At 48.5% G+C, this 19,228-nt stretch overlaps 5 non-coding genes across 5 annotated transcripts; 2 read left to right on the top strand and 3 right to left on the bottom strand.

Moving 5' to 3' along the window:
* Positions 1–1,210: 1,210 nt before the first annotated feature.
* Positions 1,211–1,374, bottom strand: LOC142437997 (U1 spliceosomal RNA). Its single transcript, XR_012782489.1, has one exon. It is a non-coding gene; the product is annotated as a U1 spliceosomal RNA (small nuclear RNA).
* Positions 1,375–4,500: 3,126 nt separating this feature from the next.
* LOC142437985 (U1 spliceosomal RNA) lies at positions 4,501–4,664 on the top strand. The gene has a single exon (XR_012782479.1). It is a non-coding gene; the product is annotated as a U1 spliceosomal RNA (small nuclear RNA).
* A 6,283-nt stretch (positions 4,665–10,947) lies between these two features.
* Positions 10,948–11,021, top strand: TRNAN-GUU (transfer RNA asparagine (anticodon GUU)). Its single transcript has one exon. It is a non-coding gene; the product is annotated as a tRNA-Asn (tRNA).
* Positions 11,022–12,658: 1,637 nt separating this feature from the next.
* On the bottom strand, positions 12,659–12,731 carry TRNAK-CUU (transfer RNA lysine (anticodon CUU)). The gene has a single exon. It is a non-coding gene; the product is annotated as a tRNA-Lys (tRNA).
* A 798-nt stretch (positions 12,732–13,529) lies between these two features.
* TRNAH-GUG (transfer RNA histidin (anticodon GUG)) lies at positions 13,530–13,601 on the bottom strand. The gene has a single exon. It is a non-coding gene; the product is annotated as a tRNA-His (tRNA).
* Positions 13,602–19,228: the final 5,627 nt, after the last annotated feature.

Raw genomic sequence — 19,228 nt, 5'->3', positions numbered from 1 at the left:
TAGGAAGAGCTGGGAGAGGCCTGTGCTTATACTCCAGTGAAGGGTCTTGGAATGGACGGCTGACGACCAGGCCTGACACGATGGAAGAATTAGATCATAGAAGAGTGGGTAGCAGAACATGCCAGGAAAGGGGCATGGGTTTCAAACCCAGGGAGAGGCCGCCTCAGCTTGAGGGACTGGCCTAGGCGTGCCCTTGATGGAAGTTAGGGTCACACAGTCCATGGTAAGATTTATCCATGACCCAAACAGAAGCAATCTTGTACACTTGCCATGTACATGTATGTGTCTCCTAGCTCGCGGCTCTCTCCCACTTTAGTAGTACTGCCCGTGACAAAGCGATCAGTCACTCATCACATTTTGTGAGTGACAATTTTCCTTTCTTTCCCCTGTTCTATTAAATAAAAGAGCCACAGGGCTATAAAGCCTCTGGACATCATTATGGGCCTCATGCTGATGTTCTCTCTCACCCTTTGTCTCTGTCATGCTTAAGACAATAAGTAATAGATCTATAAAATCTATTTCAATTGGAGGGTCTTACCCCTCCCACCTACAATAATGGGAGGAAAAGAAAAATCAAATGCTCGAGTAAATCAAACAACTTCAGATGAACTTTTCATACTTTCCCAGATTTCACCCAAAGGTTGTCATCTTAAGCAAGAATCTCTGAAAATAAGACTTACAAGGTGCAACATGGTATTTCATGTTTTCACAACTAAATACAGCATAACGTTCACAAAACAGCGCAACCCTAAAGAAGGGGACACCAACATGTACAGCCCCTTAATATGATGATCCTATGCACAACAGAGCAACGCACTTCCCCCGTCCTGTGCCATCCATCCTCACAATTGTCCCTGAGCAAACTGTCAATCCACGACGGCCTTCCGCTTCCCTTCGCCTTATCAAGCACGACGCCATAACTTCACGGTGTCCCCAATCAGGGTACTTGGCTTTTTAAAACTAACGAGGAAGCTTGTCCGGAGCGAGCTCCAGAAAACTTACGCCTGATCAGAACGGAGCAACCACTGGCCAGATACACACGAAGACATCGGTCATGAGGACAAAACACGCTACTACCCGAAGTTAGATAACTAACTCCAAAGACACACAACACAACAACCCGGCCCCCGCAGGGCGAACAGGCACGCCATGCCAGCACAAAGGGGCTAGAAAGAAAAAGAATTAGTCTGCTTTTTGAAAACCGCCAAATCAGGGGAGAGCGCGAACGCAGTCCCCCACTACCACAAATTATGCAGTCGAGTTTCCCACATTTGGGGAAATCGCAGGGGTCAGCACATCCGGAGTGCAATGGATAAGCCTCGCCCTGGGAAAACCACCTTCGTGATCATGGTATCTCCCCTGCCAGGTAAGTATGAGTTGCTCGCCCGCTCGCCCCACGCGCGCTCACAACCCATGCACTTTACACACACGGACACTTACACAACCTCGCTCCGGAGCCCTCGTAGCCCTTCATCCCTCTCCCGACACACAGCCCCGAGCGACTGCCCTTCACTCCTTCCCACTCCGCGGAAAATCACCGCGTGTTTTAGCAGCACCTGTGGATCCAGCAGCCACTGCGCCGCCTCATCTACATAAGACACGCCCTGTGGGGCGGTCTGAAAGCGCGCTTTCCTCCAATCCACGCCCCACTCCCTTTCGCGTTTTCCTCCACCCATTGCTCCCAGCAGGCCAATGAGCGGCGGGCCTGCAGCCCAGAGGGAAGCGACGTCTGCCTCCCCCTTCCCCTTCCCCTTCCCCTTCCCCCACCTACCGTCGCTCCCCCTGGCGCCCCGCCCCGCCCCGCCCCGCCCCGTGGCGTCGCAGCCGTCGCCGCGCTCCAGGGGTGGGGGGCTCGTCTCTCTGGCGCGTAGCTGTAGCCCCTGTATCCTGATAGCAATAACGGCTCTTCCGTGCCCAGAACAGAACAGATATTCTACTTCAGCCTAACTTTCTATCTTTTTAAGCTTAATTTTCAAAGCTAGTCTTCTTTGTGATATGCCATTAACATTAAAATGTTAAGCCACTATCACAAAGGAAGAAACAATGCTACAACTGCGGGAGGGAAACATGTATGATCAGAGCACACAGGAGCAAGTAAAGGGAGAGGAAGAGAGTGGAGCACACCCCTGCCCACCAAGCCCTGACAATGTCCGACTCATAGCAGGCAATGCACTGAGAGGATCACAGGACGGGTCCCACCTGGAGACAGGAAGATATGTCCCTCACTGACACAGTGCTAAGGGGGACAGGACTGGGGACACCACGGTGCAGGAGCTCTGCCAGATCCAACCCCACCCCAGGGATGAAACACTGAGGCATACAGCAGAGAAGCAAGGGGAGCAAAGCAACAAAGTCTGAGGAATGCCAAAGGTGGACTCCACTGGAAAACACGCATAAAGGTCAAGCAACAGACCTGGAACTGTATCAGGGCTTTTCCGTTTTTACTGTTGGTCTTTCTTTTGTTGTATTAGCTGTTGTTGATGTATTTTGTGTCCTTTTTTTTGTTGTTATGTTTTGCTCTGCTTTGTTTTTGCTCTATGAATGTCTATCTGGACAAGACAGCCGGGATGAACAATCCAAAGGAGAGAACAATGGGACTGACAGTTCCAGAGTGGACAAGAAAGAGGGGACAGGAGACTAGTCCTATGTACATATATTTATTTATAAAGTATTATGGTAGCAGTTGGACATTGGGCCTCCACTCAAGTACTCCCTCAACACAAGAACAATTTGTCCTACTAACACAGCACTCTGTGATGTTCACCTTCTCCGACATGATCACTGAAGGCAAAATGGGTGCATAAGCAAATATGGTGAAGAAAGCTGATGGTGCCTGGCTATCAAAAGATTTAGCATCTAGGGTCTTAAAGGCTTGAAGATAAACAAGTGCCATGTGGCTGAGAAGCAACAAAGCCCACATGGAAGAATCACACCAGCCTGTGTGATTAGCCCATGTGTCGATGGGATCAGGTATCAATGACCCAAAACAAACAAGCAAAAAGCATATCAATGGGAATGAGGCGGAGGAAGAGTGAAGGCCCAAAGCCCATCAGTAGTCAATTGTACACCCCCTGTCAGAAGGGCCACAAGGAAGAGACGAGCCAGTCAGGGTGCAGTAAAGCACCGATGAAACACAACCTTCCTCTAGTTCTTTAATGCTTCCTGCCCCACTACCATGACCCCAATTCTATCTTACAAATCTGGCTAGCCCAGAATATGCATTCTGGTAGAGATAAGAGCCTGTAACACAGGGAATCCAGAACAGACAAACCCCTCAGGACCAATAAAGGGGCAGCAGTACTAGGAGGGTCAGGGGAAGGGGGAAGGCATAGGGGAAACGACCCAATGATCCCTTTCCCAGAGGGACGGACAGCAAGTGGGTGAAATGAGACAGCGTAGGTATAAGATATGAAAAAAATAAAGGAAGAATTCATAAATTATCAAGGGAACATGGAGGAGAGAGGGTGGGGGTGCAGCGGAGAAAGCGCCTGGGAAGTAGGGGGAGGCGTGGAGGACAGGAAATGAGGGGCTCCTGCCAGGGGCTCAAGTAGAAAGAAAATGTTTTGAAAAAGATGGTGACAACAAATGTGTAGATGTGTTTGACACAATGGATATATGTATGGATTGTGATCAGAGTTGTAAAAGCCCCAAGTTTTTAAAAACGAAAAGGTTCAATGGTGGCTTTAGGGCTCTCACGGTAAAGTGTTTTCCACAAACCTACAGCTCAGAATTGAAGCTCTTACCGTACAGCCACTCCCTCAATCCATCTCCTAAGGGTCTGTCTCCCTTTTGTTTGCTGACCTACTTTAGCAAGCATGATGGTGTCCCAGGGACTGGTCCCCTCGGACAACATGTGATAAGGACGAGAGCCAAAGCTTTGCCATCCTCACATCTAAAGAGCATTCATTCAAAGCAGACTTATTTGTTCGGTTTCCTTTGTAACGATTAGTCTGTTCTGGGCACGGAAGAGCCGTTATTGCTATCAGGATACAGGGGCTACAGCTACGCGCCAGAGAGACGAGCCCCCCACCCCTGGAGCGCGGCGACGGCTGCGACGCCGCGGGGCGGGGCGGGGCGGGGCGGGGCGCCCGGGGGAGCGACGGTAGGTGGGGGAAGGGGAAGGGGAAGGGGAAGGGGGAGGCAGACGTCGCTTCCCTCTGGGCTGCAGGCCCGCCGCTCATTGGCCTGCTGGGAGCAATGGGTGGAGGAAAACGCGAAAGGGAGTGGGGCGTGGATTGGAGGAAAGCGCGCTTTCAGACCGCCCCCACAGGGCGTGTCTTATGTAGATGAGGCGGCGCAGTGGCTGCTGGATCCACAGGTGCTGCTAAAACACGCGGTGATTTTCCGCGGAGTGGGAAGGAGTGAAGGGCAGTCGCTCGGGGCTGTGTGTCGGGAGAGGGATGAAGGGCTACGAGGGCTCCGGAGCGAGGTTGTGTAAGTGTCCGTGTGTGTAAAGTGTATGGGTTGTGAGCGCGCGTGGGGCGAGCGGGCGAGCAACTCATACTTACCTGGCAGGGGAGATACCATGATCACGAAGGTGGTTTTCCCAGGGCGAGGCTTATCCATTGCACTCCGGATGTGCTGACCCCTGCGATTTCCCCAAATGTGGGAAACTCGACTGCATAATTTGTGGTAGTGGGGGACTGCGTTCGCGCTCTCCCCTGATTCGGCGGTTTTCAAAAAGCAGACTAGTTCTTTTTCTTCCTCGCTCCTTTGTGCTGACTTCGCGTGCCTGTTCGCCCTGCGGGGGCCGGGTTGTGTTGTGTGTCCTTGGAGTTAGTTACCTAACTTCGGGTAGTAGCGTGTTTTGTCCTCGTGACCGTCGTTTTCGTGTGTATCTGGCCAGTGGTTCTTGCCACTGCGTAATTTCCAACCGTAACGGTCTTCGCTATGCCTGAGTCTTCTCTTGCAGCAGCTACTCAGGGTTTAGTGGACTCGCTACTGTGAGTGTTAGGCTGGAGTTCTAAATTGCCGAGTTATGTTTAAGATTTGTGGCCGCTGTTCGGTTCCGTTCAGGCCTAAGTATTCTTCATTAGTTTTAAAGAGCAAGTACCCTAATTTGGAACACCTTGAAGTTATGGCGTCGTGCTTGATAAAACGAAGGGACTGTGCAGGAGAAGGCCCTCAAAGAGATGGATTTGACACATATTATATTATATGCAGTAGTCCACGTAGCAAGTTTAACTTGTATTTATTCAAAGTATCCAGAAACATATTCTGATAAGTATTTTCAGTGTAGGTATCTGTGTTCTATAATACTCTTCTTCATCTTAATTGAAAGCTCCCACAAAATGTCAGACGGAAGTGGGAGTTAGCAGGGCAGGCGAGTGAAGAGATACCCGGAGCTGATGCAGAAGGATAAACTGTTGCAGATAATTTTGAACATTGTTGCTTAGCTCCAGATTTGCAGACCACAGAGTTGCAGTGGAAAATTCCACCCAGGTTATAAAACTCCTCACCTCTCTTCTGGGCTGAGAGACTTCTCTGGCCCATGTTAGAGACCTGTGAACCTCGCCCAGGAGCTTGGAAATAGACCTTTGCTTTCTTTCCATTGCCACATTTACCTTACTCCAAGCCCGCTTGTCATCCAGGCGCCTGGTTTTGTGTTTCCCAGGTCACTGTCTCCTAAAATTGTAGCTGGCAGGTCAAACGAATGCTCATGGAAGCAGCAGTCAAGAGATAAGACACATTGCAGGAGGGAAGTCTGCTGTACAAGACTTCTTTGGAGTGTTGAAAAGCAGAGGTGTTACTAGGATGTGCCTGACCCAAGCCATGGTATTTTCTATTACCTCATATTCATGTGCAAGTTGGATACTGAATAAGGAAGACTGAAGAAGAGATGCATTTGAATTGTGATACTGGAGGAGAGGAGAATATGCACAGTGTAATAGACTGCTCAAAGGACAAAGCTAATCTATCTTGGAAGAAGGATGGCCAGAGTGCTCCTTAGAGCGAGGGAGGCCAGACTTTGTCTTATGTACTTTAGACATGCTCCCTAAAAAATGACATTATTCTTGGTACAGTAGAGGGGCAGAACACAGGGCCCTCCCCATGCTGCAACAATGAGCTCAAGCATAGGAACAACTGTGAGGATGGCGACCAGTGTTTCCTTCTATTGTGCGTAAAGTTGAGATTGGTAGGAGCCAACTTGATAGCATCTAACAAATGTTTGGGTCGGGTCTGGACTGGGCAGACCCCACCTCCTCTACGGCTCCTCAGGAAGATGAAACCTCACAGCCCCCATTCCCAGCCTCTCTCTGGAAGATGGATGATTATTGAACTATGCAACTCCTGCCCACCACCTCAAAGCTTATCTCTCCAGGCCGGGGTTTGGTTTGTGCAGCCCTTCCCCAGCACTCTAGAGAGCAGGTTTGCAAACAACTTGATGACTTCCCACCCCATTCTGACTCAGGCCCTGCAGCTACAAGCAATAAAAAATCCCCCTTCCTTCTGTCAAGGTATACTTCCTTAGCTCGAGCCCTATACATCTCCCATCGCCTCACAACAAGCTGCGACTTTCCTGACCTAACTAGTTGGGTAGGAGGAACTCATCTGGGAGTTTTCCCTCGCCCTAGTAAAGCCTCACTAACCTCATTCCTGACCGAGCCTCATCCCCTTCCGCGCCTCTGTCTCCAACCTCTCGACAACAACAAACCAAAACTCACTGCCATCGAATCATTGCTGACTCATAGCAACCCTACAGGACAAGACCCTATCGAACTGCCCCCTGTGGGCTTCCGAGTTTGGAACTCTCTACGTGAGTAGAAAACCCAGTCTTTCTTCTTGTTCCCCTTTAATGATGAGCATTAATCCTATCAGACAGTAAACTAAACCCAACCTTTTATCGATTGAGTCCCAGTCATGAAGTGCAGAAAGTGGCCAGGTGGCAGTGTACCATTATGCTATCTCCTGGTGTCATTCTTCTTTTGGAAACTAAGACATTTAAATCAGTAGAGGTCAGAGTTGAATGGGGCAAGAAGCAAACATGTTACTAATGTATCACTGAAGGTAATAGAAAAGCCACTCCGTGGATTTGTGAAGCTGAGGGGAACATCACCATAGCATACACTACATCCTGCGGGATATTCCTGAGATCCTCACAGTTTTGTCACCCACTGGCACTGAAACAGAATCTGCAAAAGTATCATTCCATCACTCAAGTCCCTCCAGGGTAAAACCATGAGTTTAATGAAACTCTCAAATGAATAATTCTTGATCAGAAGCAATGCTGTGCGCATCCAATAATGAGAGAGAACGCGTTCTGTAAGCCACACACAGAGCGTTATTCAAACAGTTTTTGTGGGGTTGGTGCAGGTGTGAAGGAGAAGTTTATATCAAGAGTGTCTATTCCCACTGCTCAGCTGCGATCAGGGCTTCAGAGCTCTCCGCTGTGAGCTGTTTGGGCATCCAGTAGGGGCTGTGGCCCAGTTCCTCTTGGTGAATGGGTGTCACACAGTATATGCATAATTTGAATCCCTGCTGGTAGGTCACAAGGTTATGAGCCTATTGGGCAGTCTGAGAATTTTTCTCTAGTTCCTCTTTTATGATTTTTGTGGCTAAGCATTGTTTGATTCATCGGGTGGGAAATACCTCAGTCCTCAGCTTCACAGGAGAAAGAATTCGCACCAAAGCCTGGTTTGTGATCTGAGTGAGTTTCTACAGAGAAGATTCAGGTTTTACACAGGCACCCTCAGGGCACTTCACACCCACATGTGACAACCGGAGGCCAGCCAGGAGCAGCTGGAAAATAGGGCAGTGGGTTCTGGCTTCTGGCTTTTCCAGGGCCCTCTGCTGGGAGGCATGGTCCACGGTTGACCCCATTGGCTGAGTTAAGCTTACCTGGCCTAGGATGGGGCCCTCCCAAGTGTACCGACTTCCTGTCTCAAAGGCCTGAATTTGTGCATGCCCTCTAGCCTTGATCAGCTTCCAACTTCTTGTAAGAGGGAAGGGAGGCCTTAGCATGCAGATGGACAACCCCTAGTTTCTGCCTCTAGCTACCTAACAGCATCTCTGAGGGTGACTCAATGCTTTTGACTCTTCTATGGGAACCTCAGTGGTCAGCAGTTTGAAACCACCAGCTGTTTCTTGGGAGAAAGACACCAGGCTTTCTACTCCTCAAATGTTACTACCTTGTCCTATAGGGTCACTGTGACTCAATCGACTTTATGGCAGTGAGTTTAAGACTCTCCTAGGGCCACAAAAGAGAGGACAGATACCAGTCCGGTTAGAAAGGTCTAGACCTAGGTTGGTGGGTCCAGTAGAAAATGATACAGAATCAGGGCCTCGGGGGGCCAAGATAGGGAGAGGAGCCCTAGAGAGACACACTGCCATCACTAGCATTAGTGCACAGTGAGCGGTCAACACTGAGACACCGAACAGAGCTAGGGCTGAGACAAAGAACGTGAGGTTAGGAGCGGCTTTATTAGGGCGGGGAGAGAGCTCCCGGGAGGGAAGGGGGAGCAGAGAGAGGGACAGGAGCATCCTGAGCTCCTGGGCAGGTTCAGAGACCCAACAAGTTAGGTCAAGGGAATCGCAGCCTGTAGTGAGGCGGTGGGAGATATGCGTTGTCAACAAGAAGGGAGACTTTGTTTGCAGCTGCAGGACCTTGAGTCAGAATGTGATCTGTGGGAAGTGCCTTTGTTGTTTGTCAACCTACTCCCTGGAGTGCTTGGTCTGGAGAGATGAGCTCCTTGGAATGTTGTGGCATACTCCAATAGGTCATGAATCTTCCTGAGACACTGGAAATGGGGGCCTTGACATTCTATCCTCCTGAAGAGCTGGAAAGGAGATTCAGCCTGCCTAGTCAATCCCTGGTCCAAACAGGCCCTGCTTCCCTGTACATCCTCAGAGGTCAGCAGCTGCCCCCCCTGGAATGAGGAGACTAAGAAACAATGCCCAGAATGCCGGACTCCCTGACTACTGGTCAGCCTGCCTGCCAGAACTGATAAACTACATCCTGGGCCACAAACCTTGCTGCCACATACAGCACGGACCTCCCTCTTCCTGCTTTCCTTTAGAAGTCCCAAGCCTCAGGTAAAGCCCATGATTCCCCTGGGCTACTTGCTAGACCACGGGGCTTTGCCCGGGAGTTCCCCAACTAATAAAACTATTTTTGTTTCTGCTCTCCCTTTGTCCTGTCAGTTATCTTTGTCCGTCTCCCCGTGCCTCAGTTTACCTCTCACTCGTCCTGTGCCCGAGTTCGCCTTCACAGACATCGCCCCAATTTTGTCTCTTCCCTCTAAAATCTCCCTCTCCTCCTCTTCTCCAGCCTCCTCTAGGCGGAGCTGGGGGCTGTTCCCATTTGGCTTCTGTCCCAGACAAGTTCACCTTCCTTCTGGGAGAACTCCCTGTGGGGCCCTGTTGAAACCTGTGCATTTTTCTGGGAGTAATGGCTTTTCACGTGTAAGACTAGAACATTTAGAACGACATATCAGAGGCAGGTTACTGTCACATCTGTGTGAGGCTTCCACAATCGATGGGAGAGAGAATGATAGCAGCAACCCCCCAAGTTTAGGAAGCGCCATCCATCCGAGACGACCCCGAGCTTGGATAGTCCAACATAAGAAATCTATAGGGACAGTCAGCAGGTCGCAGGGACATTGGAACTCTCAGGCCGAACAAAAGCAGCAGTGTCCGGGGGCAGCAGAGTTCCGGGAGGAAAGACCTCGTGGCCCACGCGGGAACCGCACGGTCCCCGGAGCAGCCACGCTCAAAGGCCTCGCTGCGATCGAGGGCAGTGACGCAGAGCGAGCCCACAGGACAGGGTAGCGCTGGCCCGTGGGTTTCAGAGCCGCCTACAACGCCTGGGTCTGGTTGCTGGGCCGTTCTCAAGTCGTGCCCAACCCAGACGGGTGACGAGGCGCCGTGAGCGTCTCCGCTCCCTGCCAGGGGGAGGCCAGGGAGTTCCATACCTGCCCTCGTCCCTGGGCTGGTCTGCACTCGGCGCGGCCCAGGCTCCTACGTTTCTGGCTCCGGAGCATCAGACTGTCGGGCGTGGACGGCGGCGAGGCGTCGGGCTGCGGGGGGCACTCCACCTGCCCCGGCCTTGGAGAACGCCCCACTTGTGCTGAAACCTGCAACTCGTTGGGAAGAAGGACGTCCAGGGTCAACGCGTCTCTTCCAAGAGGTCCCACCGAGACGTAGCACGGGTCCACCCTTAGCCTGCACTTTTCTAACTCACCACGGCCTTTGGGCTACTTTTCTCCCGCTCTTCAGGCGCAAGCGAGCCTTCTCGCGACCCCGCGTGCACCTGCGGCGTCTCCTCCACCGCACCTTCCACCCGCAGCGCCAAAGGAAGCCGCCAGTTAACAAACTTGTCATTAATTAAGGTTACCATCGAGCCCGAGCCCAAGCCCAAGTAGAAGGCAAGTTTGCAAGTGACCCGCAGAGGGCTCCGAAGCTGCCGGGACTTTCCCCTTCTAAATCGAATTCCAGTTGCACGGCTGTACTGTACCCCCCCCCCCCCTAGTTTCTACTGAGATGGAACTCTCATGTCACACACATCCACAGCGCAGTCGTATTTTTAAAGGGTTGTATATATCCGACACTTCACGAGCAATCGGCTGTGCTCCCTGGCCGCCTGGTAGGAAGCGGGCTGGGTGGCTCCTCCGCAGCACCGCCCTGTTGCCCCTGACGACCGTGCTGGGCAGTGGCGATGGGCATCACTTCCCACTCCCTTGTTTCAGACAAGGTCCTGACGCGGAGCCGGGTGGGCAGCCCGATCCTTTCCCCGCTTCCGGCTATCCCCTGCCCCCTGCTCCGCCGGCCGTCGGTTGACCCCTGAGGCGCCCCTCACGTGGCTGCCAACGCCCGTGAGTGCCCACCGTGTGCCAGCACGTGGAGCGCGCGTGGCTGGGAGAATCGGGAAACAGGGGGGTTGCCCGGAGCCGGGGGTTAAAGGGCTCGTTTCTGACATCAGAACAGGAGTTTGCAAGCAGCCTGCCGTGTGTCTCTGTGGCGCAATCGGTTAGCGCGTTCGGCTGTTAACCGAAAGGTTGGTGGTTCGAGCCCACCCAGGGACGTTAGGTTTTCCTTTAAACGCTGGCTGCTTAAAAAAGCAAATTGAAATTTAGCGACTTTTATTCCGAGAGTCCTTCTATACATCAGTCAAACACGAAAAGAGGCAGTGCAAAGATTCGTCTCTTAAGTGGAACTAAAAGAAAGGATTTTAAAAAATCATTTTATTGGAGGCTCCGACAACTCTTATCACAAGCCACCATTGTGTCAAGCACATTTGAACATTCGTTGCCCTCATCATTCTCAAAACATTTGCTTTCTGCTTGAGCCCTTGGTTTCAGCTCATTTTCCCCTCCCTCCCCGCCCCACCTTCCTCACGAACCCTTGATAATTTATAAATTATTATTTTCTCATGTCTTACCCTGTCCGACGTCTCCCTTCACCCACTTTTCTGTTGTCTGTCCCCCAGGGAGGAGGTTATATGTAGATCCTTGTCATCGGTTTCCCCTTTCTCCCCATCTCCCCTCCACCCTCCCTCTTGTTTTGGGGCAATCACTTTTTATGTTTGAGGATAAATCATTTCCCAACGAAATGCTTTGGAAAATGATAGTGGGAAGGGTTGCACAACTTGAAGAATGAAATCAATGTTAATTCGTTGTCCATGTAGAAACAGCTGAGTTGGCATCTGTTTCGTTATGTGTATTTTTACCACACACACGATCTCAATCTATCATCTGCCTGCCTGTCTGCCCCTTCATTCCCAACCCATGTGCTGAAAATATGTTCGGTGCCTTTGAGTTGGCTGTGACCCATAGAGAGCCTGTGTAAGACAGCACAAAACACGACCGGTCCTGAACCATCCTCAGACTTGTGTTGTCGGAGCCCAGTGTTGCAATCCCTGTGTCAGTCCATCTTGTCCAGGGCCTTCCTTTTCTGTGCTGCCCTTCTACTTTACCAAGCACGTGTCCCTAAGGTGCAGGGCAGTGGTCTCCCCAGCTAACATGTCCAAAGTCCCTGAGAGGAAGTCTGGCCACCCTGGCCTGTAAGGAGCATTCTGGCGGTACTTCTTCCAAGAACCTGTTGGTTCTTCGGGCAGTCCACGGTGCGTTCCATATTCTTTGCCAGCACCATGATTCAAATGCACCCATTCTTCTTGGGTCTTTCTTTCAGTGTCCAACTTTCACATGTAGATGGGCGACTGAAAATACCATGGCTGTTGGGTTAGGCGCACGCACCTTAGGTCCGTAGGTGACGTCCTTAAAAATATACACGTACAAAAACATATAGTATATACATATTTATGTTGAAATACATGTATGTATAGTTTCCCATCAATGTGAGAAGGAATGTGTTTCCATCTGATCATGTCCGAAGGAAGGCGCCTTCTAGGACAGAGTCTGAGGAGGAGGTGGGGATCGTGGAGCTTCTGGGATTGGTACTCGGAGCTGTGGGCCGCCACTCATCGCTGCCTCCCGGAGCGGCTCTGTTGGGTAGGCCGCAAATGAGGAACCCTTGTCTCACAGATAAGAGATCCTGGCATCTCCAGGCCAATTTCTGTTTGCTGAATTGGGACCTAATGGAAAAGATTCCTGGAATCGTGAGCTAAAGTTTTAGCTGCGGCAGCAATACTAATTTGGAAGCTACTAAGTAAGTTAGTTAACGGCTTAATAGAAGCCTTCGTTTGAAAAGTAAAAAGCTTGCGCGCCCAACGTGGGGCTCGAACCCACGACCCTGAGATTAAGAGTCTCATGCTCTACCGACTGAGCTAGCCGGGCACCGGGCTTGATCCCTTTCCTACAGTGTTATCACTTTTTAAAAAAGACAGTCTGGCCTGTGATAGGAATTGCATGAGCCCCACCATGGGAATCCAGTCCTCCTCCCACTGCCATCGAGCCGCTCCGGACTCATCCCGAGACCCCACGTTTTCGCCAACGTCTGCTGAGCCAGGTCGCTCGGAGAAGTGGGTCTGCTGGGCTCCGGGAGGAGCGCGGGGAGCCGCCGGCGAGCGCAAACTCGCTGCCGAGCCCCGCGAGCTGCCCCAGCCTCGTTCTCCGCTAACGGGGGCCGGGGGCCGGGGGCGCTCAGAGGGGAGAAGGCGATGCATTCTTGAGCAAAGTGGTCCCATTCATTGTTTATCTGGGGTCACGAGTTTGTTCTTCAATACCAAAATGTTGTGTGGCCCGAATAAATCGCCGAGCGAGTTCCCAGCCTCAGGCGTGGGTCCTCTCGGGACTCAGGATTCCTCTCCAACCTCCCGAGGAAGGGTGCTCGCCGCTGCTCCAGAAAGGTCGAAGGAGACCCTCTGGCCCCAGTGGCTGCCGCTGCGCGAATTTGTATCCTGCCCCAAACAGTCGGCCTGCGAGCATTGGAGGGAGCTACTGAAAACAAGGCTGTGTGCTCCCGTAAGGAGTTACACTTCTGGAAACGCCGACAGGCAGCTTTCTTCTGTATTATAGGGTCATCGTGGATCGAAATGCACTCGATGGCCGTGGGGAAATTAAAATCCTTTTTAAAAAAGGAGACATAACAAAAGAAAAGAAGTGAGAGACCTGCTCAAGCGTAGTACGACCGTGTGCCGTGACTCGGATTCGAACCGAGGTTGCTGCGGCCACAACGCAGAGTACTGACCACTATACGATCACGGCGCGCCACTCGCTAGGCGGCGGGCTGCGGCCCGATTTAATGTCCTTTGAAACAATGTTGCCACCCTGCATTGTTACTGTGGTGCAGTGTGATCGCGCCGCTGCTGTGGGTGTTGTATTTACCCAGTTCGTGTGAGTCTCCCGAGTCAAGATCCCAAATAGCTGCTTCCGTTCCGAAGCCTCAAATCCTCGATACTCGAATATAGTTATGAGACGAAATCCAGCAAGATGCCAGGTCCTGTCTATGAGGAGAGGTTGGACCTGCTGCCCGCGGCCGCGTCCCGAGCCTATATTCTGCATCGTTTCTCTTCTTCCTCCTTTAAAAAATCAAATCGTTTCTCCAGGTTTGAGAGGACATTCACGTTTTGCTTTGTTTTTCAGCACTTTATTTTTTATTTATTTTATATCATTTTATTGGGGGATTATACAACTCTTATCACAATCCATGCATACATCCATTGTGTCAGCACAATTGTACATTTTTTGCCATCATCACTCTCAAGACATTTGCTTTCTGCTTGAGCCCTTGGGATCAGCTCCTCATTCCCCCCCCCCGCCCCCTCCCGGAACCCTTGATCATTGATCAATTATTATTATTTGGACATTCACCTATGGCCCAGAATGGAGGCTTCTATGCTTGGATGGGGGCTGGGGCGCTGCTGGAGGCAGGGAAGGTCCCCCCGAGCCCGGGATTCATCTCCTTGCTTTGGTCACGGGAACTGCGTGTATTTGAGTTGACTTCCTTATGCCGATTCTTCAGTAAATCAGAGCTGTCTCCCCGGATTCAGACTGACAAACAGATCAGCAGGCTTCGCTTTTCTTAAGTTCGCCGAAGGGATAACTGCTTAAACTCGGAACTGCAACTTCAGTAGCCTGGAGGGTCTCTCCGAAGAGAAACGCCTTGGAAGATTAGGATCTCAGCGTACAAAACTAGCTCCAACTCTCTCAGGTGCTCTTTTGGTCCCTGCTTAGCAGCAGACGGTCTCCCAAAAACGGGCCGGTACTTCAAAAAGAGACCTTTGCGTTGGCCGGGAATCGAACCCGGGTCAACTGCTTGGAAGGCAGCTATGCTCACCACTATACCACCAACGCGGACGGCAGAGTGCACAGCTAATTTATATATAAGGACTACTTCGTCAAGTTTGAGTCCACAAGTTTGGGAAGTAAAGTTACGTTAAAATCAAGTGGATCTCACTATTTTTCCCAACTTTGCCAAGATGCAAGATAAAAACATGAAGGTTCCTTATAATATGCATTTTAAATATTATTATTAAAGTTGATACTTTTTTGATAGCCTACCAACTGTGTTAGTTTTGGATTTACTAAGTCCTATGCTCTGCTTATTTTTCTATTGGGTATTTATGTTTCCCCTACTGATTTATTCCAATTTATCATTTGCCTTTTTAATATTATTTATGGGATTTGAGGTGGGTAGAAATTTTCAGTTTTTACGTAGTCTAATTTCTGTCTTTGGTTTAATCTTTTTTTTTTAATTTTTTTATTTTAACAATTTATTGGGGCTGATACAATTCTTTTCACAGTTCATACATATACATACATCAATTGTATAAAGCACATCTGTACAGTCTTTGCCCTAATCATTTTTTTCTCCTCTTTTTTTACATTTTATTAGGGACTCATATAACTCTTATCACAATCCATACATATACATACATCAATTGTATAAAGCACATCCATACATTCCCTGCCCCAATCATTCTCAAGGCATTTGCTCTCCACTTAAGCCCCTTGCATCAGGTCCTCTTTTTTCCACCCCCCTCCCGGTTTAATCTTAAATAAGTCCTTCCCAGCCCAAGATAAAATAATTACACTCTAATGTGATTTGTTTTTCTGTAGTTTTAAAATGGACTCAGTTTTTAAGTTTAAATCTTTGATTCTTTGCTTCATTTGATATACGATGGTTGACACAGTAGCTGCAACAATAGATTCAGACATACCAACAATCATGCAACTTTGCCATCTTTTATACATACGGGCCCCATAACTGGGCTCCAGGGCAACTGGTAACACATGAATTAGTAATTTGGCTTCTAGAAAGTAATTCTAAGGAAATAACCAAGGATGAACAAAAAGATTTATCAACAAAGAAAGTGTTATTTGCTAAGCCAACAATTTTGAGGAGGTGGGAAGAGCCTGAACGTCTAGGAATAGGATTAAATACACCTTGATGAAAACTACATCGTTTTTTTATTTTAAAAATCGCACGTTTTTACTGACAGTTGACATAGCTCACATATCAGATAACAGGTTTAACATATTGAAAAGTTTTGCAATCATCACTAAACAATTTTAGAACACTTTCTTTTTCTTGTTCTTGTTATTAGCGCTCCATTCCCCCCCACGACCTTTTATTTTTTAATCATATAAAATTTATATTGCTTATATGAGTGTAAACTGATAAAACTTCCACCCCACTGCCTTGGAGTCGAATTCTGACTCGGCAATTTCTTAGGGTTTTTAAGAGACAGTCATTGGGAGACCGGAGAACATGCGTCTCCCAAAGGGCGAAGCGGACGTTCAAACCGAGGGATCCGGTGGTGAGCAGCCGGACGCTAACCACTGAGCCGTCAGGGACCCTATTGTTGGCTGTGCTTGCAAGATGGGGATTCATAATTCTATCTACAATTTAAAACCAATTAAGTTGTGCCATCGAGTTGATGTTTTCTCTGTGACCTGTGATACTTTTTCTTTTTAAGTATGTCAGTAGTTGTCTTGACAAAATTTACTTTATGTTGTATATCTGAGTCGGTAATAGAACTAAGTTCGCAGAAGGCAAATGAATCATTAGAATGAGAAATCTGGGACAAAGAATTAAAACACGTGTTTCCCTGACCGGGAATCGAACCCGGGCCGCGGCGGTGAGAGCGCCGAATCCTAACCACTAGACCACCAGGGAAGTCGAGCAGGCGCCTTAATATAAAGCGGATGAGTGCTTCAGTTGCGTGCACCGTTAAGCGACTCCCGTTTGGGCAGTGTCCAGCACTGGGCCTTTATTACGCTGAGACGTCTGTCCCGTAACCCTCCCCTCTTCTTTGTGAGCACCCCGGGGAAGCCCGAGACCGGCTCGGAGGCCATCACGACGGCAGTGCCGGGACGACACGAGCGGCGAGGCGAGCGCGACCAGCATCAGGTGTCCCGCGCTGCACCTGGGTTCCTGCGGTGGGGCCGCAGGGAAGCAGCCAAGACCTGGGACTCAAATGCGCGAAGAAAGGCAAGAGAAAGAGAAAGAGAAGATGCTGGCTCAGGTTGAGGGAACTTCCCATCGACGTGTGAGAGTGAATGTATATTTAGCAAATGCGACACAATGTTAACAGTGAATCTAAGTGAAGGGTAATCTCATGTTTAGTGTATTATTCTCCCAACGTGTGTGTAGATTTCAAGTTTCAAGAAATATAAAGTTGAGAGAAACAAACAAAAAAGACTTTTTTTTAACAGTGTTTTGGCCAGGCGACCATAAAGTCATTAATCTTTTGCACATGAGTTACAATGAATAGAAATAAAGTAACGCTCCCCTGATGACATCAGAAAATAATATTGATAATAAATGAAAAATACAATTAAAAAAAGAATCATCAATGTTGTGTGCGTATCAGTAGGATCTGACAGCAAGAAAAAAATTTGCTATGATTTGAGGTGTGAGGGGTTTTGTTGTTTTGGTTCACGTTTAAAGGAATTGTGTGAGGGAAGTATTAATATTCCACTCAATCAACGTCCACACTCCTATGGATTTAAATGCTAGAATTACCAGGAAGAGTATCTGAATGCTAGACATTTATTTTCACAAAAACTCAAGTGTTCTGTCATATTTCATCAACGAGCCTGACAAGAGCTCACTGTCTTTCACTCTCTGCAACGAACCTGTGGCACACTCAGAAAAGAAAAATTCTCACACCTCGTCTAGCAATTGTCATGATCCAGAGAGAAAACATTGACGTGCTCATGGATTTCATTGTAGTTAGTTCCAAAAGCGATACCCATGAAGATATCAATGTGTGTGTATACACACACACACACACACACCAATGTATTGCATGGGCAAATTTGCTGCTTAAGATCTCTTTAAAGTGTTAAAAAATACAAAAACAAATATGTCACTTGGATAACTAAGTTACTCTTCATTCAAGTCATGGTAATTTCTTCTTATGTGCTTTCAATAACTGGATAATGACCCAGGAAGATCAAAGAATAATTGATGCCTCTGAATTAGGGTGTTGGTGGGGAATATTGAACATTTCGTGGACTGCTGGAAGAATGGGACAAATCTGTGTTGAAAGGAGTCTAGCTACAATGCTCCGTAGAAGTGAGGATGGCGAGACTCCATCTCATATATTTTGGCCTTATTATCAGGAGGGACCAGTCTCTGGAGAAGAGCACTGTGATGGTTAAGGTTGTGTGTGAACTTGATCAGGTCATGACTCTCAGTGGTTTGGCAGTTATATCGTTTGGCAGTTTTGTAATGATGTACTTCTTCCCCATGACGAGATGGGATATAATTTATTGCCTCCATGATGAGATAGGCTGTAAAACAGCCAACCAATGGAAAGTTAATTCCCCTGCATCCTTTCGACTTTTATATGAACATTCTGGCAAAGACTTCTGGATCTTTGCTCGCTTTAGAGCCTTCCTCATCTGACTTCTCGGGATATGAGCTAGTGGCCTGCCATATTTCCAGCTGATCTGAGAGTCATAACCTATAAACAACAGCCCGCTGTCTGAGCTTCTGATCTAGGGTTTATCAGCCCTGTAGTTATGTGGGTCAGGAGAACCTGATAGCTCACCGTGTATCTGGGACTTGAGAGCTTTACACCTGGATGAGCTGTTTCCTTACAAGAAATATTTATACATATGAAGATAAATTTGTAAGTATTGCTATAAAAACACATAAACTTCTATTAAACAAAATTATCTAAATGCAAAGCTGCTATTTCTCAGCATATCTCCATCCAGGGCTTTGCACCTCTGAAGGCAAAGGTGATGAATTCTGTAGGGGCAAGATCAGGGTTATAGGGTAGATGGGGTAACTAACGTTTCTCCGCTAAATTCTCATGGGTCAACCCTTGCTACTCTCAACGAATGAGCAAGTGCCTAGCCAGGATGAAAAAGAATAATAATTTGGCACAACTTTCTGGGCCTTTTTCTCACAGTTGCAGTTTTCAATTTTCTTTTTTTCCCCAATGCTTTTATTAGGGGCTCTTACATATCTTATCACAATCCATACATTCCTCCAATGTGTCCAGCACATTTGCACATATGCCACCAGAATAATTTTTAATCATTTTATTGGGGCTCACACAACTCTTATCACAATGCATACATATGTCCTTTCTGTAAAGCACACTGATACATTCATTGTCTTCATCATTCTCAAAACATTTGCTTTCCGCTTGGGCTCTTAGAATCAGCTCCTCATTTTTCTTTTTTTCCCCTCCCCTCAGTTTTCATTTTCTTAACACATTTTCATAATCACCCTGTTTCCTTTGAGAAAACTGTAGGATCTCCCAAAAAACTGATCACCATAGCTTTCTGAGCTGACCCCCTGTGTTGACTGAACTGTCACTCTTCTGGTTGGACCTTGCTCTCTGGTTCATACCAGTAAGTCCAAGACCAGT

The sequence above is a fragment of the Tenrec ecaudatus genome, chromosome 1, assembly GCF_050624435.1.
Source record: "Tenrec ecaudatus isolate mTenEca1 chromosome 1, mTenEca1.hap1, whole genome shotgun sequence".
In the NCBI taxonomy this organism is placed as follows: Eukaryota; Metazoa; Chordata; class Mammalia; order Afrosoricida; family Tenrecidae; genus Tenrec; species Tenrec ecaudatus.
The sequence above is the reverse complement of the archived record's forward strand: the minus strand, read 5'-3'. Positions and strand labels throughout refer to the sequence as shown.